The sequence below is a fragment of the Symphalangus syndactylus genome, chromosome 2, assembly GCF_028878055.3.
Source record: "Symphalangus syndactylus isolate Jambi chromosome 2, NHGRI_mSymSyn1-v2.1_pri, whole genome shotgun sequence".
Lineage (NCBI taxonomy): Eukaryota > Metazoa > Chordata > Mammalia > Primates > Hylobatidae > Symphalangus > Symphalangus syndactylus.
In genome coordinates, this window is record NC_072424.2 from 115,557,087 (window position 1) to 115,580,236 (window position 23,150).

General features: G+C 40.7%; 1 long non-coding RNA gene across 1 annotated transcript; it reads right to left on the reverse strand.

Annotated features, from left to right (window-relative positions):
• Positions 1 to 1,148: 1,148 nt before the first annotated feature.
• On the reverse strand, positions 1,149 to 22,721 carry LOC134733441 (uncharacterized). Its single transcript, XR_010116889.1, has 3 exons — positions 22,378 to 22,721; positions 15,310 to 15,464; positions 1,149 to 1,858 (listed from the first exon to the last, which is right to left on the reverse strand). It is a non-coding gene; the product is annotated as an uncharacterized lncRNA (long non-coding RNA).
• Positions 22,722 to 23,150: the final 429 nt, after the last annotated feature.

Below are 23,150 nucleotides of genomic sequence, written 5' to 3' on the forward strand. Positions count from 1 at the left end.
ATGTTCTTGATGTCCCTGGGAGCTTTTCCATAAGCTATAATGACTCTTCACCTATTTCACAATATTGCTAAAGGCAGGTCCCGTTCACCTTCAAATAAACCGGGATGAGTAAAACTATTTATGAAATACTTACAATTTGCTGAAGATACTCAAGTCCTCAATTTGGTATAAATCTTAGCCAAGTTGTGATCTTTCTTTTCTCACAATTCTCTTGGCATTTTTTCCCAGCAACTTCTCCCCAACTACAGCCCCCCACCTCCACTATAGCTCACATTTCTCACATTTGAAGTGAGAAATCTGAGCTTAGATCTCTCTGGTAGAACAATAAGAACTAAGAACTACCATTTTCCCTCTAGACTAAAATTCTCACCTCTCACACTTCTAATCTTCCTGAAATTCAGCTCTGTGAGAATTGATGTATCCATTTAATGTAGTTGCTTTTTCATCCTTAAAACACTGTTTACATTGATGGTGTTTTGCAAAATCTTTGTAAATCTGGATAGTGCTTTGTAGAATTCATATATATCTTTAAAATATTAAATATATATGAATATCTCTCATGTGTTCATACAATAAATGGGGCTGAAATACATGAAATTACAAAATTTTTCATGTGTTTCTTAGTATTACAGGAATTACATTGGGAACAGTTTTTGTAATTTAATGAACATGTTTTAGACAGAATTATAGACTTTCTCTGATGATCAAAGCTTTTGTCAAGATTGGCTGACAACTGGACCTCACTCTCTCTTATGTTCTCTTTTCTTTTCCTGGTTCTCACTTAAGCATCTCAAATTCTTCATAATTCTACATGTATGCTGTTAACTACTCAGCCTTCTGACTTATTGTAAATGTTTTCAGAAGTCAGAAGGTGTGCATATTCCTCTATTGAGTCTGCAGTCAATGCTTTCTGAAAGCTGGCTGCTGTTTGGGGGAACAGTAGAAGTTAAGGGGTTTCCCTATAATTTGCACCCCTGACTGCACCATTCAATTCTTTTGGAAAGCCCCTCTCAGGGAAGCATTTTATACTTTAAAAACAAAGGTTTTTGTTTCTGCAGTGTTACAGAACCTTGACATTTCAAAACTGAAAGGAACAAAAGTCAATGACCCAAGGAAAAACAATGATGAGAGAATAAGTAAACCAAGTCTAGTGTAAACAAAGGCAGAAAAATATATTTTATTATAAAAATAAGGTTTTTATGGACAAGTAGTGGTTGGGTTAAACATAAAAGCGGGAGATTTTTTCCTTTTTAAATACTTGGCAACGTTTCCTAGACCAGCCTGCATTAGCCAACAATTTATTTCTGGTTCTTTAAAGTTACTGCTTTGACTCAAGTAGAGGTTTTTCCATTAATATCTAAAAATTATCTATTAGTCTAAAAAGTATTAAATAATAGAATCAAGTCATTATCAATTAAAATATTATCAGTATTTATTCCCACTATTGTCAGACCTACACGTCGTCTCTGTGGGATGAAGCATTTATGATTACGTTAGGTAATTTTTTTAAATGCTGTATTTATTCAGCTGCAAGTAACAGAGAAGCTAAATACAGGGGTTAGAATAGATATGAGTTTGCTTATTCTCTCACAACAGGAAGTTTCTTGGGTAGTTGCTGGAGTTGGTTCAGTTACTCAATAATGGCAGGGCCAATGTCTCTGTAATTCCCTGGGCTTGGCCTTTCTCTCATTATTACTAGATAGCTGCTGAAGCTCCAATGATCAGGGCTGCGTCCACAAAAGGAAAGATGTATGTCTTCTTTAATGATGAAAGCAAAGTTTTCAAAAACTCTCCAACAGATTTTTACTTCCATCTCATTGGTAAGAGCTGTCAATTAGCCACTCCAAGGAAGGATGGACTTTTAAGTAGAGGAAATAGAGGGAGAAGAAGGTTAAAATTGGTTGCTGGATCAGCCAACTCATAATGTCCGTCAGAGTTTTTTTGTGGACATTTCTGACACATGATATTATATAAATAATCCTGGGAATAATTAATTGATGATTCTGAGTCACCTAACTTCAAAATATCAGTGTTACCCAGTCTTTAGATTTTACTGAAGATGAGAAATAAAATTAAATTTTAAAATTGGCGGTGGCAGACAGAATAAAGGACCCCCAATTATGTCCACATTCTAATCCCTAAAACCCATGATCTTGATATGAAGAGATGGGGAGATGATCCTGGATGATCTAAGTGGACCCAATAGCATTGCAAGTTTTCTTAGAAGAGGGAAGCAAGAGCATCAAAGTCACAGAAGGAAATGACAGAAGCTGAGGCCAAAGAGAGAGAAAAAGGTTTGAAGACACTACACTGCTGGCTTTGAAGATGGAGAAAGGAGCCAGGAACCAAGGAATGCTGCAGCCTCTAGAAGCTAGAAAAGGTCAGGAGGTGGAGTCTTCCCCAGAACCTCCAAATGGAAAGTAGCCTATCTACTACCTTGATTTCAGGACTTCTGACCTCCAGAACTGTAAGATAATAAATGTGTGCTGTTTCAATCTACTATGTTTACGGTATGTTTTACTGTACCAGTAGGAAACTAATACAGTAGCCCAGATCAGAATAGAATGAAAGCTTCAAATTGCTCTTGAAAAGTAAAAATTAATGCTTTATAAGGCTGTGGCTACAAGCCCCACAAATTATTTCCTGTGAGCATGCAAAACAGCAATGATAATTGCTAACATGGATTGAATATTTACCATGTTCCTGGAAAATACCAACTGCACTGTAGGCATTTAATTTCATCCTTACAATAGCCCTATGAGGTACATACTAATAGTATCACCCATTTTTCTCAGCACAGATGAATAGACTACCAGGAGACAGGGACAAGAGGACTGGCGCGGGGGGAGGGGGCTTGGCACATGGACAGCAGCACATCCATGGGCAGCAGGGCTGGCATGGGTTGGCAGATGGTTGGTAAGGAGTATCTGTGACTGGTGGCACAGGCTCACCTGGCTTCTTGGATGTAACTGGCTACTATACCAGTGACCCGGGAACCTAAGAGGTTGTGTGAGACACAAAGAGTCACTTAGAGGACTCTCCTCACTGTGTTTGTGGACACTGGAAAGAACCTGACCAAAGGCTGGAATTGCATCTGAACCACCTAATGGAGTAATGAACTGTGCAGAGTTCTTTGTGTTTGTCCTGCACTCGGAGTAGACCAAGGCTGATATTCACAGAGGCAATGTAAGTCTGATAAAGACGACCCAAATAACTTCTCAGTGGTAGAGGAAAGTGCCAATGCAATCAGAAGACAAAGTTATTCCAGTCTCCCAAAAGTGATGTTTGAATCCTGATAAGTTCATACAAACCAACAGAAAAGCATACAGCAGCCCTTGCTTTGCACTGTTCTGATACAAATGAGTTTCAGTTAACACAGCACTGTGCAAGGAAAAGGCTGCCTGTATTCAATTCTCAAAGGAGCAAAAGTAATGCAGAAAGTTACTCTGCAAGGATTCAAATGTCAAAAATATATTACATGCTACTGTCTTGAATACTGTATTTATCAAAGATAAGTACTTTAATTGTACACTGAAAATATATACAATAAAGTAAAAGCAACTCTTTAAAACTTAATGTTATTTATAAGCAAGCTTCAAAACTTACAACTTACTATCATTTTAATTGGTATTTGGTTAAAAAATGTTCCAAAACTTACGGGAAAATGTAAGTTTAAAAATAGTGGTTGTTGCAATTATGGATAAGAATAGCTAAAGAACACCAATAACTTCATTTTATTACATGTGCAAACATAAGCATCAAAGTGAAAGTAAATGAATAAGGCTGCTTTATATTATCAGAAGGATCATGATCTCAAAGGGACATTTAAGTTAATTGTTTAGCCTGCCTTACTGTATTTGGTTTGTGTAAAAAAGGAAAAAAGCAAACGAAACAAAAAGTATCTCCCCTCAAAGTCCTTCCCTTGCTCTGTGTTTACGTAGGATTAAGAACCATTCCAAAATTTTGTTGTTGAGCTATGTCAAAAAAAAGGTCCTAAAATAACCACTGTTGTGTCCCTTGAGGGAAGAATTCTAATGTCATCAAGTTGACATTTGGATCCTGATGGGGGAAAAAGAAAATGTGTCTCATTCCCGGGATAAAAGGAGATACACAAACAAGGAAATTGCATGATGAGCTGTTGAGGTTCAAAAAATAAATCAGATGAGGTGTTATGCAGGCTGTCTCCAGGGCTTAGGGAGGATTTTTTGAGATCTTCGTATTTCAGACTTTTCTTACATCATTCTCCTTTGTCCTAAAAGATGACAGTCCTGGCCGTTACTTCCTGTAGACATAAGGGTAGCTGAAAGGAGTGAGGCATAACCTCCTCCACCTCCCTGTTTCCTCCCGTTTCCATTATATATTCAGACGGCGACTGTCGCTTCCAGGACCCACTGCTATTTCTGGTGGTGCCTCAGACCTGGCACAATGGGTAGATCAGAATTAAACAAAAGCTTTTCCACTTGACAGGTTTCTTTGTCATTTCCAACTCTTGTCATCTCCGTTGTGTGGCTTCCAATTGTGCTGAGGACACACTGGAAACATCTCTCCTTCCTGCCCATTTTCAGAATATCGCAGTGGCAGCCCTTTCTGGTTGATGTTAAATTTAGCACAAGAATTTTAGGCACATATTTGAAAGGATTAATAGGCTCTAAACAGAACCATACACATCAGAAGTGATTACCACGCAACCACCAACACTGCCTAACAGTGTCTCGGTGTGCCCATTAAAACTGTTCCTATCTCATTCTTTTTGTCAGCCTTCAACATAGAGTCACTGTGAGAATAACTGTGTACTGCCCTGACTGTGGCCTCTGATACAGTCACAAGTCACAGTTTTTGCATATTCCAGTGAACAGCATTTAAAACGTCTGAATGTATCATTTTAATATCCAACGATGATCCTTACCTCTTACAGCCAGTTAACCTGCTCTACCAATTAACCATCATCTAATGAGTTTATTTCAGTGTTCTCAGTAATAAACATTACAAAAATAGTTTTAGCCGGGCATGGTGGTGCACACACACCTTTAGTCCCAGCTACGCAGGAGGTTTCCGTGGAGGATCCCTTGAGCCCAGGACTTTGAGGGAGCAGTGAGCTGGGATTGTGCCACTGTACTCCAGCCTGGGCGAGAGAGTGAGATACTGTCTTTAAAAAATGGAATTAAATAAATAAATAATGGTTTTTGCCACCAATAAATTTGGAAAATTGATTACAATTTGGAAGCACACCTGTGAAGGAGTCTCAGCATGCCTTTTGCTCCCACCTCTTGGAAGTTACATAATGGTACTGAATTTCTATATGCTTTTCCCAGCCTACTTCTATCTTCCATTAAGCCTAAATGTGAGGCAGAGGGAGATATAGCTCAAAGCAAGCCCTTTGCACGTATGGTGTCCCTTTTCACGAATATTCGTTAGAGTCCCCTTGTGTACAATTCAGAGGGAAATTCTTCTTTCTATTCCCTTGCTTCACTTTAGATGAAAGGGAAACAGTCCAATGCTAGCTCAGAATTTGGCAGGAAGGCTGAAATGCCTTTCTTTTATTTTTTATTTTTGCAGTGATGGGGGTCTCACTATGTTGCCCTGGCCTTAAATAATTAAATAATCCTCCTGTCTCAGCCTTTCAATCCTCAGCTGGGATTACAAGCATGAGCCACCATGCCCAACCCTGAGATGCCTTTGTTTTAAAATAAATTTTATTGTGTATATCTGAGATTTACAACACGATGTTATGGGATATATAGAGATAGTAAGATGGTTATGACAGTGAAGCAAATTAACGTATCCCAGTGAGAGAAAGCAGTGCAGATGCTTCCCGCCTTGCCTATCTTTGTCCATCCCCACAGTGGTGGGACTCCAAGGCAAAATTAGCTTGAATTCACAAGTGATAGTAGTGCTTGGAGAGAAATCTTCTCGTGATAATTAAGCTAAATTGTATTAAATATGTATGTGCCAGACAATGATCTAAGCTCTCTATACAGGTTAATTCATGGCATCCTTACTACTCTATCCTCATAGAAGACTATTATTATCTCCATGTTAAAGACCCAGCAGCTGAGACACAGAGAGAAGAGGTCATCTGCCAACAGAGTAAAGAATAAGCAGCAGCAGAAGGGATTATTACCAGGAGCCAGTCCTGACCATTACTGGCATGGGGCAGGTATTTAAAGAACATATACAGTTGCAGGCACTGAAGAGATCATTTTTCACACTAAGGACAATATTTGAAGAGGAAAGGCCAAGAATATTGAGGCTAGCAAACAGGAGTTGACAACAGTAACAGAAAGTCTGTGAGGAAGTGATCCTCCAGGTCTGTGCAGGGAGGGGACAACCTGTGGATGTTGGGGGGGCTCTTCAGCAGAGAGTAGGATCCAGCTGCAGGGTCATGGTCAGTTTCTGGGCATGGAATGTGAAAGCCCAACATGGACTTTAGTACTGAAATTAGCCTGGGTCGTCTGTGCAGCTACCAGAAGTGAAATTTGAAAACTGCAACCAAAAGAAACCAAGCCATCAAAAAGTGTAGTATCCGATGAGGACTGATCTAAGGAAGTGAGAGGCCAGCAATCCAACAGGAAAAGGAGGCCACGAGCGAAGAACAGCCCAGGAGGCGTGCTGAACTTCATCTATAGCATGGTCCTGGCCACTGGGAAACCAGCTGGGTTTCTACCTTTCCTGGCCCAGTTGTGGTCAGGTGGCCCAGCTTCAGGCCAGGAAGGGAAGAAACAGCAGCCAAGGCCTATAGGAAACCTGAAACCTAAAAACTCCCCATGCCTTCTACATGACAAACAGGACAGGACTCAAGTGTCCAACACTAGCATTTCAACTCCGTCTCAACTTGATACCAATCCTTGCACTTTCAGGCTAGGAGAAAATAGATTTTGAGCTCAAATAATGTTAATGCTCCATTTTCTTTAATGTGGAAAAATAAGAAACAACCAAAATCTGATGGGATGTCATCAAGAAAATCATGAAACAGCATTTGATCACGTAATCTGCCATCATCACAAATCACGTTTTCAAGGAATGTTCACTATCTAAGGAAATGCACATCACGTAAGGGTATGAAGAAAAGCAGGTTGACATGCCAGAATGTGCTCTAGATTTGCTGAGAGAAATTGTGTTTTGGTACAATAAAGAAGTTGTACTGACAGCATATAGCCCTGTTTTATATAATTAATAAATTGCCTTCATTCACACAATATTGATGGTATTGTTATACCATAAGAATAGTCAAGATATGTGAAATATCAAAGTGTCCTTACTTGCATAAAATTTAATTCCTAAAAGCTTGTCACCTGATATATCTAGATACTTGAAAACTTAATCATGGTAATTTTTACCTTTTTTTTTTGTTAGCCTTTTAGCAACTTGGTTTAGTTTTCCCCTTTTGGTACTAAATAAACATTGTAAAATTTAAAATTACTACATACAGACTAAAATTGTTCATGTAAAATTTCCACATAGCAGATTAATACATACTGACCTTTACCTTTAATAGATATGGACAAAAGTAGTTAAATGTTTTTGTTGAGTGTTTATCTAACTGCCTGTGGGAAAAAAGAAAAGCTTTTCTGAGCATAATTTAATTGTTTGGAAGTTTTGGATAGTGCAGGCTTTCTATTAATATAGATTGAGAATCAATCAAGTATAGGTAAATTTTAAGGGGTTGATATTTCTTTGAAACCATAAAGAAGAGGCAGGGAACTGCTCATACTTCTGTTTTGTTTTGCATGGTAGCCATTGCAAGTACCTTATGCATGAAATTAAATTGCTTGGGCTACAAACACTAAAGAGTCACATTGGCAATCCTCAAGCATTTGGTGTTGTTGATGGTAGAGAACTACTTTCTGATTTTCTTCAAGTCTAATGGAGGGGATAGGAGTGGTGTGGCTTAAATAGAAGAGGGGACTTCCTGTGAGAGAGTGCAGATAAGCCAGCTGATCCCCTTTCCCACACTGCTGGCATGAGGCAGGGCCAGAGATGCCAGGCCCCAGAGCCACAGGAAACCTGGAAGAGGCAGGAGAGGCTGATGGGTGAACAGGGTGGGGAGGGCACAGGGAGTGCACAGGATCCTCAGGGCGACCAAGGAAAGGAATGTGTGAGCTGGTGCCAAGAAGCTGAGGATAAAAAAGGACGAAGAAAGGAGAAGGGACTGGGTCAGCTGTAGGATAAGGAAGCTGGAGGAGGGGGCTCCTGGGCAGCCCTTGGTGTGCTATCCTAGTTTCATTCCACATCTTGATGGGTAAGTCTTAGTTCTTCCATGGTCCCTTTCTTCTGAATTCTTAGGTGACCTCTCCCATAAGAGATACAACAGCTAATTCAGGCACCATCAAACAGCCGGGAGCCTGGGCTTCTGGGCATCATCCACACACCCCAGGCAGGGATGGGGAGGTTGGGAAGATGCTGGGGAGTTTGTGGGTGTCTGAGATCAAGGTATGGGGAGGGAGGAGGTCTGTTGGTGGAATCTACACTATTCCCCACTGCTCCAGGGTAATTCTCACCAGTGTTCAGATTTGCCCCATCAAGTAGAGATATAAAAATATAGCTAGTACGTGAGGCCCTAGTCAGAAATACCTGCCCTCAATCCAGTCAACCCCATGTTCTCCCCATCTTCTCCCAATTCACCACAAGCTCTTCCCTCACTCCCATGATTGTCTTTAAGATGTTCAGCAGGATATCACTCATGGCTACAGCAGTTCCAAATACAAAATTCATTTCTGGCTTATACTTCCAACCACCTCCCCCATTACCCACACCCACTTTCAAAAAGGATCTGAGGTCTATAAGTTGATATTCTATATAAATTGAAATAGAAAATGAAAAACCATGTGGAGAAAAGAGGAAGGAAATATACCAGTGGGTATAATTACTGTCACAGAGTAAGTCACAAAGAAATTGACTGAGGAAGTTGAAACGACTAAATACTCTTGTCTGTCTATATGTACTAACATCTCAGGGAAAATTAATTTCAATAGCGCTAATTAACATCAATTTTATTATATTCAATTAAAATGCTGTAGTTATAAAGCAAAATAATCTTAAAGATCATAAAATAGGTTTATGTTGATAGCAGAAGACACCTGATACCAGTAGCTGTAAGAAAGCAATCACTTGGCAAAAGAGAAACACAAGGATGCTTAACCATAAATGTGGGGCCTGAAAATCAAGCAAAGTGAAGCAGATTGAATCACAGAAAAAAGCATGGATTTTAAAATCAGACAAACCTTCTGAATTCAACTCAGCTTCCCATTCACTAGCTATGTCACATGACTTCTCTGTGCTTCAACTTATTCATACCCAAAGCTTGGAAAGTTTGTTGTGAGAAATAGCCATAGGCATCTAATGAATCTACTACAGTGCCTGGCACACAGGAGGAACTCAATAAATAGTATTTATTAATCAAGCCTCTATAATAATTCAGGCAGTATTCTAGATACCAAAATTAGACTAATGAATGAAAGAAATCTTTGTCTTAATGAGGTTTATGCTGTGATGGGAGCAAATAGCCAGCAAGTAAGCAGAGAAAGAAGACAGGGTGGGAGGAGGAAAGAAGGAAAGGAGGGAGAGGAGAGAGATCTGAAAGTGATATTCTATTGAAAAAATACAAGAGTAACAGGGTAGAGAGTATCTTGGGGCAAGGGCTAGCTCCTCTAGCTAAGCAGTTGGACTTCTCCAACTGCCTCCTCAGAAGGCCTGTCTTAGGAGATGACATTTTGTCTGAGTGCTGATTGATGGAAAGGAAGTCAGAGTGGGTTAAGATCTTGTGAACAAGGATTCCAGCCACAGGGGGTGGCAAACAGCAAAGGCCTTGGAACCAGAACAAATTTAACGTTTCCAGAGACAAAGAAAAGCCAATGAGGGACATGAAAGAAGTGTTATAAGTGGCATGTTATGAGTGGCAGCGGAGGGTACAGGCTAGGTCCTAGGTGTTGGTGGAGTCAATTCAAGTAAGCCCTTGAAGGCCCACATTGAGCTTAGATTTTATTTTAATTACAGTGAGAAATGATGGGAGGGTTTTAAGCAGGAGAGTGATATGATGAAATGTAATTTTCAGAAAGACTATTCTGTGTGCTGTATGAAGAATGAAGGTGAGTTCTCATGGGTGGAGAAAGGTTGGAAGCAGGCGGACCAGGTAGGAGACTATGGGAGTTGTTCAGGTGAAAGGCTGCTCAGGTGATCCTCAGTGATGGAGCAGATGAGATGTGGTTGGATTGGGGATATATTTTGGAGGTAGAGAGGACAGGACTTCCCAAAGAATTAGATATGAGGGAAGAAAGAGATCAGAGATGATTCCCAGATGTTAGACCTGAGCCACAGGCTGATAGGTAAGGCAATGTCATTTGCTAAGATAAGGAAGAGCAGTGGAGAGTTGGTTTGGGATTGATGGGGTAAAGATGGTCAGACATCTAAGTGGACATTCCAAGTAGACAGCTAGGCATAAGGTCTGGAGATTAGGACCACACCTGGGAGATAACGCCTGCAATCCCAGAACTTTGGGAAGCTGAGGTGGGCAGATCATGAGGTCAGGAGATCGAGACCATCTTGACCAACAAGGTGAAACCCCATCTTTACTAAAATACAAAAAATTAGCCGGGTGTGGTGGTGTGTGCTTGTAGTCCCAGCTACTCAGGAGGCTGAGGCAGGCGAATCACTTGAACCTGGGAGGCAGAGGTTGCAGTGAGCTGAGATTGCACCACTGTACTCCAGTCTGGTGACAGAGCAAGACTCTGTCTCCAAAAAAAAAAAAGAAAAGAAAAAAAAAAATTATATTTATATAAAGTGTAATGTAAACTTACATTATACAAAATATCTAATTCAGTTTTACCAAATCGAAAAGAAAAAGCTTAACACTATTAGAAAGTGATATTCACTATTTTTTATGGAATTTTCTCAAAAACTTTTATTTAAATAACTCTTAAGTTACCTCTATCAACACATAAAAGTTGATTCAGTTTAAAAAAGACAAAAAAAACTTAATTTCTCTGTGGGCATAAAAATCTGATAGAAGCAAGTAATGATTCAGTTGCAGTATCAGAAACATAATTTTTATATCAACAAAATTCCTTCTTTGTTTCCTTGTTGGTTTTTTTTTTGTTTGTTTTTGACTAAGTCTTGCTCTGTCACACAGGCTGAAGTGCAGTGGCTCCATCGTACCTCACTGCAACCTCAACCTCCTGGGCTCAAGCAATCCTCTTGACTCAGCCTCCCAAATAGCTGCAACCATAGGCATGCACCAACACACCCAGCTAAAACAAAATTCTTATAAAACACAATCATTGATTCTAGATAAAATTCTGTGTCACTGATTCGTAGCTTCTGATGCGTGTAGTTAAAATCCTTCCTTTGGGGTGGAAAAAAGGGAGAAAGGTGCCCTCAGAGCAGTATTTTTCTTAATATTCTAGTGATGTCCAAGATGGCCTGCATTAATTATGATAAACTGATTTTGGTTGGATTCCTCTATTCTACTCTGGTAGGGTGCTCAGGCTAACCTGTTCTGAAGATCTCAGAGATGTGATATCAGGTGAGAAGTCCAAATGCCACATACCAAAGCTTGCATTGAAATGAGCGTGGAGCAAAGACTGGAGAGATTACCTGCTTCTACTCTAATACCCAATTAGACCTATCTTGAGAAATCGACTATTGTTTAGTGCCAATTACAGTCATATTTACTATTCATTAAATATCTCCTGTAGGCCAGGCTTATACATGATCTCATTTTAACCATCAAAACAAATTTGTGTGTTTTTTTTTTATTTTAGAGGTAAGAAAACTAAAGATCAATGAGATTATTATTTGCTCAGAGGTAGAACATGGGTTTACTCACAGTTGTGCCTAAATCTAAATGTAATTCTCTGCCTAGTTTATTATATTGTAAAAATAAACATCACTGAAAATTAACATTGATAACAAAGATAGCTGAAGATGTAGTGGTGAGTTGTTACAAAGACTGTAACTTACTTTCACATGGGTCTGCAAACACATACAGCTGATCCTTATTATCTGCAGTAGTCACATTCTGTACAGTCTCTATGAAAACTACATTAGCAAATACTGAGCCATTGCTCCCAGGAGAAATACAGGGTTAGGTTCTTGTGAGTCTCTGGTCACAACATTTCTGTCAGTGAATATATACACATATATACATATATATATAATCTTGTTTCATGTGTGTTTCTATTTAAAGTCACCTTATTTGTTTTTCACTCATTAATATTAATTAATATTAATAATGGCAAACTATGCTATAACTCATGCCTGAACTAAGCTTCTCTAACACAGATATTTTCTGTTAGGCACATCACAGCCTTTTTGAGCTTAGGATCACTAGGCAGTACTTCAGCACTATGCTCAGGATCCATTTTAAATAGTGAAATCATCCACAGGAAAAAAAATGCAAAAAAAAGTGACACTGAATAAACTGTGGAAAGGACACTTGCTGAGTTTTGGGGGGTTGAGGAGAGATGAAGGATGCATGAGCCCTGCCATCAGGGAGCTTTTAATCTATTACAAGAGGCAAAATTAACACAGTGAAATATTCACAAGACAATATAATTGAGCGGGTGAATGAGGTGAGGACAGTGTTTTATATTACACTATCTGTTCTTGGTGGCTTTTATCTTTCCTTTTTCCAGGTTTTTCAGGCACCAGTGGTACTTTCTACATGAGCTTCTTTTAGGGTAGGGCAGATCAGCCTAAAACAAAAAAGTCCATTAAAAATGTGACTGGATTTCTTAAATGCAGAGTAGAAACTATAATCTGAAAGCCAAAGGGTTGTTTATTTGTGAGAACCAGGCTTTGTTCTGTGAACTAAATTGATTCCATGGAATTCTAAAAGCTGAGATTAATAAGATTGGATTATACGGTTTATAATTCAAGTTTTGTGGATTGGACACCGAAAAGTAACGTCTGCAGAACAGTGAAGAGTGCCAGTTGCTATATCTGCCTTCCTAGCCACAATGGAAAGGAGGATTTCCCAGTGAGCAAGAAAGGAAATTTAGAGAGAATAAAATAGAGTGCTTAATAAGAATAAGATAGCTAGTGAGAAAATCTGTTCCCTCCTGTGGTCAAACCTTAGGTGGAGTGTGGTAAAGACACTCAGAAGTCCTTACTTAGTAGTACTTTCCATGGCAGACCCCAAGAAGACAGCAGCCAGTGTCTTAATCACCTCCTGTGCTGTAATGAAATACCATGACTGATGGCTTCAACAACAAACATGTATTTCTCATAGTTCTGGGGTTGGGAAGTCCACAATCAAGGTGCCAGCAGATTTGGTGTCTAGTAAAGGCCCACTTCCTGGCTCACAGGCGGTGCCTTCTCATGGTGTCCTCGCATGGTGGGGAGAAGAAGCAAGCTATCGTAAGATTATTCTAAGAACATTAATCCCATTTATAAGGGCTCCATTCTCATGACCTCATCTAATCCTACTTACCTCCCAAAGACCCCACCTCCTAATACTATCACATTACAGGGTAGGGTGTCAACATATAAGTTTTGGGAGACACAAGCATTCAGTTTCTAACAGAGTTTCATAGAAAAACATCTATTTTGAATGGCATTTGAACAACACGGCTCTTCGAAAATGACTGAGAGAGGTGGTGAGGCAGACCAGGCCTTGGCACAGCCTTGCAGAACCATGTACATCACAGAATACTAAAGATAGGCAACAGAGAGTTTTCAGTCCTCAAGGAGAGGAATAGAAGAGCTGTAGGAGTGGGTGGGTCACAGGGGGTCTGGGAGAAGAGCAGGAGGACACAGATATGTGGACTTCACTGTTGATCAGAGCGAGGCAGGGACTAGGGTCAGCAGCAGCAGCTACCAGCCCACCATGTCAAAGACCAGGCAGGATGGAGACCCCTTTTGGGTGCCAGCCACAATTCCCCAAGGACCAGAGCATGACGACACAGTGGCCATCAATGGGAGAAGGCTATGTGAGAACCCAGGTTACTTCTAAGCTCCATGGATCATAAGGTCACTCTTGGGAAGAAGGAAGTGAGAACTCTGAATTTCACAGAATCCTTACTAAAAAAGGCAACACTTTAAACCAGAAGTAGAGTTATCTGCTTTTTTGTTTTGTGTTGTTGTTGTTGTTGCTGTTTTGAACCAGGCAGGTTCCCTCTGTCACACAGGCTGGAGTGCAGTGGTGTGATCTCAGCTCACTGCAACCTCTGCCTCCTGGGTTCAAGTGATCATCCTGCCTCAGCCTCCCAAGTAGCTGAGACAACAGGTGTGAGCCACCAGGCCCAACTAATTTTTGTATTTTTTGTAGAGACAGGGTCTCTCCATGTTGCCCAGGCTAGTCTCAAACTCCTGAGCTCAAGCCATCCTCCTGCCTTGACCTCCCAAAGTGCTGGGAGTATAGGCATGAGCCACCGTGCCCAGCCCAGAAGTAGAGTTGTCTTAAAATAGAAAAATTAAAAGCTTTAGACTATCAGTAAAAATGAAGTCTACAACTGGAGCTGAGCTGAGTTCAATTACAGAAAAATTTAAAACGTTACGTTTTTTCGGGCCGGGCGCGGTGGCTCACGCTTGTAATCCCAGCACTTTGGGAGGCCAAGGCGGGCGGATCACGAGGTCAGGAGATCGAGACCACGGTGAAACCCCGTCTCTACTAAAAATACAAAAAATTAGCCGGGCGTGGTGGCGGGCGCCTGTAGTCCCAGCTACTTGGAGAGGCTGAGGCAGGAGAATGGCGTGAACCCGGGAGGCGGAGCTTGCAGTGAGCCGAGATTGCGCCACTGCACTCCAGCCTGGGCGACAGAGCGAGACTCCGTCTCAAAAAAAAAAAAAAAAAAAAAAAAAATGTTACGTTTTTTCACATCGGACTGTGACTATAAATTTTGAACTTGCTCCATGTGCTACACTGTGGTGCACCACTCAAAAGCCCCAGAGCATTGCAAAGTTGAGGGAAATGAGTGAAGCCAGGAATGGACAGGGATGGTTGGGTTGGGCCCAACCAGAAGAGAGGACGGCAAGGCCCTGGATCAGGGCAATGACTGAGTTGCATAAGCAGAAACTGGGAGAGGCAGACAGCTGGGATCCTCAGGGTACAGCTGTGAAGTATGAAATTACCTGCCTTGGGAATTGTAAGCACTGTAGCAGAAAAGTTAGCAGATTTGCCTACTCCAAAAATCCTTGATTAGAGGGCGATGGCCATGAGGTCTGAGCCCACTGCCTTCCAACGACACCCTCAGTTGAATGGACTGAGGGTGTTCTACACACTGGACCCAAGCAGGCCAATCAGAAGCTCTTTCCAGGGAATTTGGAATTGGGACACAGGGGCTCTGGTTCATCAACTCTCAAAGCTTAGCATACCTAAGACCCTGGTGAGTTTCTATGCTCCACCACTGTATCTTCAGGATTGGAGCTGAAAGATCTTTGATCTTCAAAATCTTTGCTCTTCAAAATGTGTCTGGTGTAGCAGGTTTGGAGCTCAGGAATCGGTATTTCGACGCGTATCCCTGGTGAATCTAAAACAGGAAGGTTGTGGATCACCATCTGGGAAATAGGCTTCTGGACTGGGGGTTCCCTAGAGCTAAGCTGGACATTTTTGGTCCTATAACTGGTGACGCAGAAAAAAGAAGCCTGGAGAGAGGGAAGTATACAGCAGACATACAGAGAAAAGTCGTGAGGTCCCAGGAGCTGGGCTCACCAATCACACTTTCCCGGCCCTTCTCCTTTGCCTCCCCCACTCTGGTGGAGATTAGAAATTCTAAGCATTTCTCAGTCTCTTTTGAAGCCAAGAGGTCACGTGATGTATTTTTGGCCAATGAGAGGTATGTGGAAGTTGGCTTAGTTGAGAGAGGGCATTTTGGGAAAGCATTTGCTTTCCTGATTGAAGGGTAGATATACAGGCAGCTGCCCATTTCTATCCTTCTACCTGCATGAAGCTTGGAGCTGCAATATTTTTAATCCACGAAGCAATAAATGCAAAGAGCCAACACACTAAGGCTGCAGAGTGAGAAGAAAGGCCTCAAGCGACAGACTCAATGCCCCCACTCTTGCTTGTGGCACATGCATAGACTATGCTTACATATTCAGTGGCTTATAGGAAGAGAGCTTATATACATTTAAAAAATCTGTGTAATCAGGAACATGAGAACAGAATTGTGGTGAGTACATTCTAGCGGGATGATTAGGTAGAAAGAACTGAACGCAAAGGGACCTGCACAATAACCAGTACAAAAGCAATCCCAGCAGGGCCATTTTGAGAAAATTAATTAGAGAGCTACTTGCCCAGCCAAGAAACTGAATCCTCTAGATTTTTCTACAAATTATAAGGAAGTCCCAGCAGCTACAATTACCCTACAGAATGTGTCACTGTGGTATAGTTATAGGCCAAACCAACTTAAAGACACCTAATCTGAAAAAACATAAAGTCAATAGGAAAGGCAGTTAAAAAAAATCCTATGAGAAAACCAGAGAAGATGATCACAGAAGGACCTCAGCTTGGGATCAGCAGCTCACGTTCGCATCACCTTAGCCTGGGCAACCAGACCTCAGGGCCCAACTGAGTTAACTGGTCAACAAATGCAGAATGTGCAAACTTATGTCCCGATTGGAAAGTATTTGGTACAATTACTAAAATCTTAGGAAGGAGATTTATTAAAACCCAGGAAAATAGAAAATATGATTAAGAAACAGGCCAAGCACAGTGGCTCACACCTGTAATCCCAGCACTTTGGGAGACCCAGGCAGGTAGATTGCTTGAGCCCAGGAGTTTGAGACCAGCCTGGGCAACATGGTGAGATCCCGTCTGCAGAAAAAAATAACAAGTTAGCCAGGTGTGGTGGCACATGTCTGTGATCCCAGCTACTCAAGAGGCTGAGGTGGGAGCATCCCTTGAGCTTGGGAGGTCCAGGCTGCACTGAGCCATGATCATGCCACTGCACTCCAGCCTAAAGAAGAAGATTAAGAAACAAAGTCAAATCCATCACATTTAAAAAAATTTTTTTGTAGAGATGGGGTCTCACTATGTTGCACAGGCTGGTTTTCAACTCCTGGGCTCCAGTGATCCTCCTGCCTCAGCCTCCCAAAGTGCTGGGATTACAGGCTTGAGCCACCATGCCTGGCCCATCACACTTTTTAAACCAGAAATGATGTGAAGATATTTAAACAGTTTTGTAATCATAGTGACATTTTATGTTGTTTTGCCTGCTGCTTAAGGTATTAGAGAGTTTATTAGTTTCCTGTGTCTACTGTAAAAATTACCACAAACTTGGTAGCTTAAGACAACAGAAATTTATTCTCTCATAGTTCTGGAGAAGGAAAGAGTCTGAAATCAAGGTCGTGCTGCCTCCAAAAGCTCTGAGAAAGAATTCATCCCTTTCTAGTGACAATGGCATTCCTTGACTTGTGGCCTCAGCCCTCTGATCTCTGCCTCTGTGGTCACGTGGCCTCCTCATCTTCTGTGTTTCCATCTAATCTCCCTCTGTCTCCTCCAATAAGGACACTTGTAATTGGAATTAAGGTCCGCTCAGATAATCCAGGGTAATCCCCCAAGTCCAGATCCTTAATCACATCAGCAAAGACCCTTTTTCCTCATTAGGTAAAATTTACCAGATTAGGATCTGGTATCTTTCAGTGGCCACGCATCAGCTTCCTACAGAGAATGCCTAAGAAACTCTGATATACTTGATTTGTGATTTCATTTTCTATTTAAATGTTTTTACATTTATAATTGATGTATGCATATTTAGGGAATTATGTTTTTGATGTATTAGACAAGAAGTATGTGAATTTTTAAAGGAAGGTTGTTTTTAAAACGATTTTTAAATAAATTCATAAGATTACTAAATTAGACTTTTAAACAAAGTACAAGTGGTAGTAAATATTCTTTTCCACACAAAATCTCTTGGAAACCTAATGAATCTATAACATACTTTACTTGAAGTCTTCCTTCACTTGCTGTGTGTGTGTGTGTGTGTTCCAGTGATCCCCAGTAGAATATAGAATATTTCTCATTTCTACTCTAAAAGATGAGGACGAAATTGGACCCTTGCAAAAGGCAAACTTAGATGAGTGCACTCACCTACTTATTCCATTACTGATGAGATTTAGGATGACAGGTTGAGCAATGAACAGGCACTCAACACCCTGGGTCATCCACGGCCCATGGCAACTGCACACACACAGCCTCTGGAGGACTTCAGAGCTCACAGGTTAACTGCTGTTTGCCTCATAATGACTCTTGTGCCTTGTGCTGGTGGCTTTGGGTTCCTTTAGCAATGGGTCATAGGGCTGCTATAGAATGCTTTGTTTTGTTTCTTTTCCCTGAGTAGGCTAAATGTGTCCTAGGTTTTAAAGCTACTTTTTGAAGACAGACGTTTGCTGAGCTGCATTTTTACAATACACTCTATTCCATGAGGCACATGATGGAGTTCAAGGATTGCTCATCATTATCCAGTTGGACACTAGGACAGGAAACTTCTGGGAAACAGTTTTACTCCAGGGCATCTGCTCCTCCCATCAACATATTACCTTCTTAAGGTAATTCTTTTCCTGGCCACTGGTACTTCTTTTCCTCCAAAAATCTCCCACCCTTCTCCTGAAAGATTTCTGCATACCTGAGCAGATAGATGACTCTGCTTCACAGGATTTGCATAAATTACACCATGTGGGGCTCTCCAAGAAAGTGGTCATTGATCAAGTCTCAGAGACCTTTAAAATGTCTTTCATCTCCCCAGCATGTCATACTTTTGGTTATCTTGTGTCTGTGGAAACTACTTCCACCACTGAAGGAGATGTTTCCTCTGGTCCTCTTTAAATTTGCTCTGTGGACAAAATGTTGGACCAAGGCCGTATTTTATGCTGCTCCTCTTTCTTTTCTGAGATCTAGTCTACTGAATATAATGCCCAGGCCATTGATTCATTCATGGCCATTCATTCTATAGGTTCTGGCAAGCACTACAAAGTGTTACTAATTATGCTATGTGTATGTAGTTTTGATCTTCAGGATATGTTATAAATAAGAACTCAGTCACTTTCCTTAACAGGTAATCAGTTCCACATGCCTAGCCCTGTGTTTATTGCAACTTAGGAAATTAGAGGGAGAGAGCTTAAGTAACTTATCTTGGATCACAAAGAGGCATCATGTGTCAGAGAAGAAGTATGTTATTTCATGATGAGTAGATCAAGTATAAATCATTTCAAACTTGAAACACTTGAATAAAGCTAAACTAGTATGGTTTTTGAGTCACTAAAATAACATTTCCTGAATGCATTGGGAGTTTCTTTGGATGCCTTCCACTAGACTATCAATGAGCCCCAATCCCATTAAGCCCTTGAGAAGAAGTGAAGTTACTAGAGGATTACATGGCTCCTGGAATTTTTGTGTTTTTTCAGTGATGTGTTGATGGATGTGAGTCAAAAAGTAGATAGGAGCATTCCATAAAATTGAGGGAAATGAGAAAGGAGATTGATTAATGATCCAAACAATTCTAACTGGGAAGGCTGTAAAATTTGCTTTTCCTAATAAGACTGGTGCTTTTTAATGCTGTCTTCCAGCTTCTTAAGGAAAATGACTATAGAAAATTGGAGGGGGTGTCCAGAAAAAGCACAGAGATTTGGAAGTCTACATGGAATTTCAAGTTCCTGTTCAAAGATTACACTTAAACACACCTTGATGGGCTTAGTCACTCAAGTGAATTGGCATTGCAGGTGTTTGTCTTCTGTCCAACCGTGGGCTTCCTCTGTGGGAATTTCTTTTTCTGCAGCTGAGATGGTGTATAAGAAATCTCCAAAGTCAAAGCAAAGGGTAGTGACTAACTTGAAATTCCTTAATGGGGAAATTTCACAAAGGTCCCACCAAAGGCGGAAAATAATGAGTCTTAAAGTTTTGGGAACTGATCATATAAGCACATAAAATAAAGAAACAGGGTGGGAAAATTCATTTCCCAATGAGCCCTGGTAGCAAGAAGGCCAAGTCTTCCCAAAGCTGTGTCACCAATAAATCCCCACAGATTGGACCCATTTTTCCCCAGAAAACATGACAAAGCTCACATGGAAATCCACACTGTGTCCAAAGTGCATTTTAAAATAATATTTTTCGATGAAAATAAGATTTAAAATATTTATATAGTTGAACACACATGCACACATCTATATAGATATCCATACAGAATATAGTATAAAGAACATAAAATTAAGAATCAAGACACTTGGGTTGAGAACAATCTATACATCTCTCCCTTTGGAAATTCCCTGAACTTCAGTTTTCTATTTGTAAAATAATAAAAGGATAGGGCCGGGTACAGTGGCCCATGCCTATAATCCCAGCACTTTGGGAGGCCAAGACAGGCGGACCACCTGAGGTAAGGAATTCGAGACCAGCCGGGCCTACATGGCAAAACCCCACCTCTACTAAAAGTGCAAAAATTAGCTGGGCATGGTGGCATGCACCTATAGTCCCAGCTACTTGGGAGGCTAAGACAGGAGAATTGCTTGAACCCAGGAGGTGGAGGTTGCAGTGAGCCGATACTGTGCCATTGCACTCCAGCCTGGGTGACAGAGCGAGACTCTGTCTCAAAATAATAATAATAATAATAATAATAGTAATAATAATAGGATAATTATATTTTCCTTACCTAAGTTGTTGTGAAGCTCAAATGAGGAAATAAACGTGAAAGTACTTTTAAAATTGTAAACAATTATTCAAATGTAACTTATTATTATGTCCATTATTATAAGCAAACTCAATATAATGGAAAAACCACCTATATTCCCTGATGCTCTGGCCACACCTATGAGATACAGTACATGAAAATCAAGTCCAAGTTTGGAGCTAACAATAAGAGGATGGGGATAAAGGACTCAACTGTGAGATACCGCCTCATTTTACTCTCTTTGCTGGATACCGTAGAGTAAGGCAGAAGTCATAGCTAATTGTTTAATTTTCCTCAACTTATTCCACCAGAAACTTCTCTAGACTAATAATGTTGTTTCTAAAATGAAGGTACAGTCTTGGATAATTGAGGTGATTAAAACTGTGGGTACCATAGCCAGACCACCTGGGTTCAAATTCTAGACCTGTCACTTACCGACTGTGAATCCTTTAGAAAATTTTTTCTGAAGGAGTGATAACTGTAACTACATAAACAATGCTCCATAACTGTGCTGTAGTTCGAATGACTTTAACCTACTAAGAAGAATGACAGTGGATGAAAAATTTTCTGTTCTTTTTATTTCTTGAACAAGTCGGTATACCTCCCTCTGACCCCCTCAGAGTAAAACACTTGCTAGTCCATACAGGACCCTCATACACACTAGGAAAATATGTACATTGCTCAAGACACTTTATCACATTCAGTGGGAGAAAAAAGTCTCTAATGACAACAGTGCAACTGATCTCCCCTAGAATTGGGCAGTAGACAATCTGCTTAACCTTACATGATAGTCTTGTCTCTGAAACTCAGTCTCCTTTTGTGGAGGGAGAGAGGAGTGGTTAGGTTAGAGCTCCCTAAATCCTCTGATAATTCCAAAAGATTCTGTGATTTTTTTTTTTCTTTTAGGTTTTTAGACTGTCTTTAGGATGCAACACTTCATTCCAACCCTAGGGCTAAGGAGGGCTAGCAGACCAAGCACAGTTTGATCTCAGGGTTCTGTGGACTAGGGCAGATAACAGAGCATTTCAAGTAGATAGCTGGCGAGGCTTGCATTTTCTGGCTAGATTAGCATCCTTCTCACCACCTTTTTACACATAGAACCCAAAACCAGGAAGACGTAGCATGAGTCCACCCTGTGCCCAGCGTCATCCTGTATAGTCCAGGGAAGATACCGAGACTTGAATTGAAGCAAGGGTGCCTTTGCTTATGAAGAAGACTTTTTTTTTTTTAAAGGAGGCCATACATTTTCCTTTGCAAAGGAAACAGAAATTTCCATTTGTAAAGGTGTCCTCCTCTGCTGTACCAGGAAAAGGAGAATGACTCTTAATGACCAGAGAGACAACTCTTGTCACTGGAGTTGCACCAACTCGAGTCTGCATAACAAGCCTTATAAAATTGTCCTTATCTGTCATTAGTTTCCCCCAAATATTTACCTTCCCATCAGAAGCTCAAATTCCTTTTCCTTTGTCTAGTCATTTTTCTAGGATTTATCATCCTTTGTTAAAATGGGATATAAGCCTCTAGGCCTAACCATTTTTTTAGGTTTTTCACTTATTTTCTGTAAAGCTCCTGTGTACATGTGAAATATTCTTCTATTAATCTGTCTTTTGTCAGTTTAATTTGCAGGCCTCAGTCACTGAACCTAGGAGGGTAGAGGAAAAGTTTTCCCCATATTTGCCTCTCACCTCGTTGGCTATTGCAAACAAAACAACTATTCTTTTTACATCACTGAAAACATGAAATCTAAAGGAAGAAAAATCAGTGAGAGGGAAGTCCTTACCAATGGGAATTCGGAGTGGGAAGATCAGGACCCAAGCAGCTGACCTTGCTTCTCAACCACTTAATGCTCTTGGGGCCCCAGATTGGACAGGCCTGAGTCACCACCAAAATTCCTTTCTTGTTCCATCAATGTTCCCCTTGCTCTCTTTCTTGCTTCCTGCCATTTCTCCAGCCCTCTTTGGTATATCTTGGCCGTTTCTTCTCATGACCCTTCTTCCTTTGCTGTTGCAAAGGAACTGCTGTTCTACTCAGAAATCACTAAACTACAGTGGATTCATTTGCCTTTGCACATAAGCTGCTGGGGTGACCCCTTGGTTAGCCCCAACGTGCATCTCTGGGAATGATTTAGCAATCTAAGACTTATTCTCAGCAAGAAGAGGAACAAAGACGTTCCTTTCTCACAGAACCTGTAATTTGACCTCCCTCTCAGAACAAAGATAAAGGGATGTGGTTTTTACTTACTGGCTGTAAAACACATTATACATTCATTTTACAGATGCTGAAAAAATGGAAGCCCCGGAGAGAGAACATTTTATAAGGAGAATCTCCCAGCATGTCTTAAAGCACAGAGACAAGTAAACGACACCTGAGTGTCAGGACTGCCAGGAATTTCCTGAGACATATCAAAGAAATCCATAAACATAAATCACCCCAGGAAGACCAAGTGTGCAGATGAAGATAATACCTTAGACAAGCAGTGTGCTTTGGTTCACAAAGGACTTTCATTTTTACAATCTTTTTTGATCTACAAAACCTAAGCAGTAGTCAGTCCAT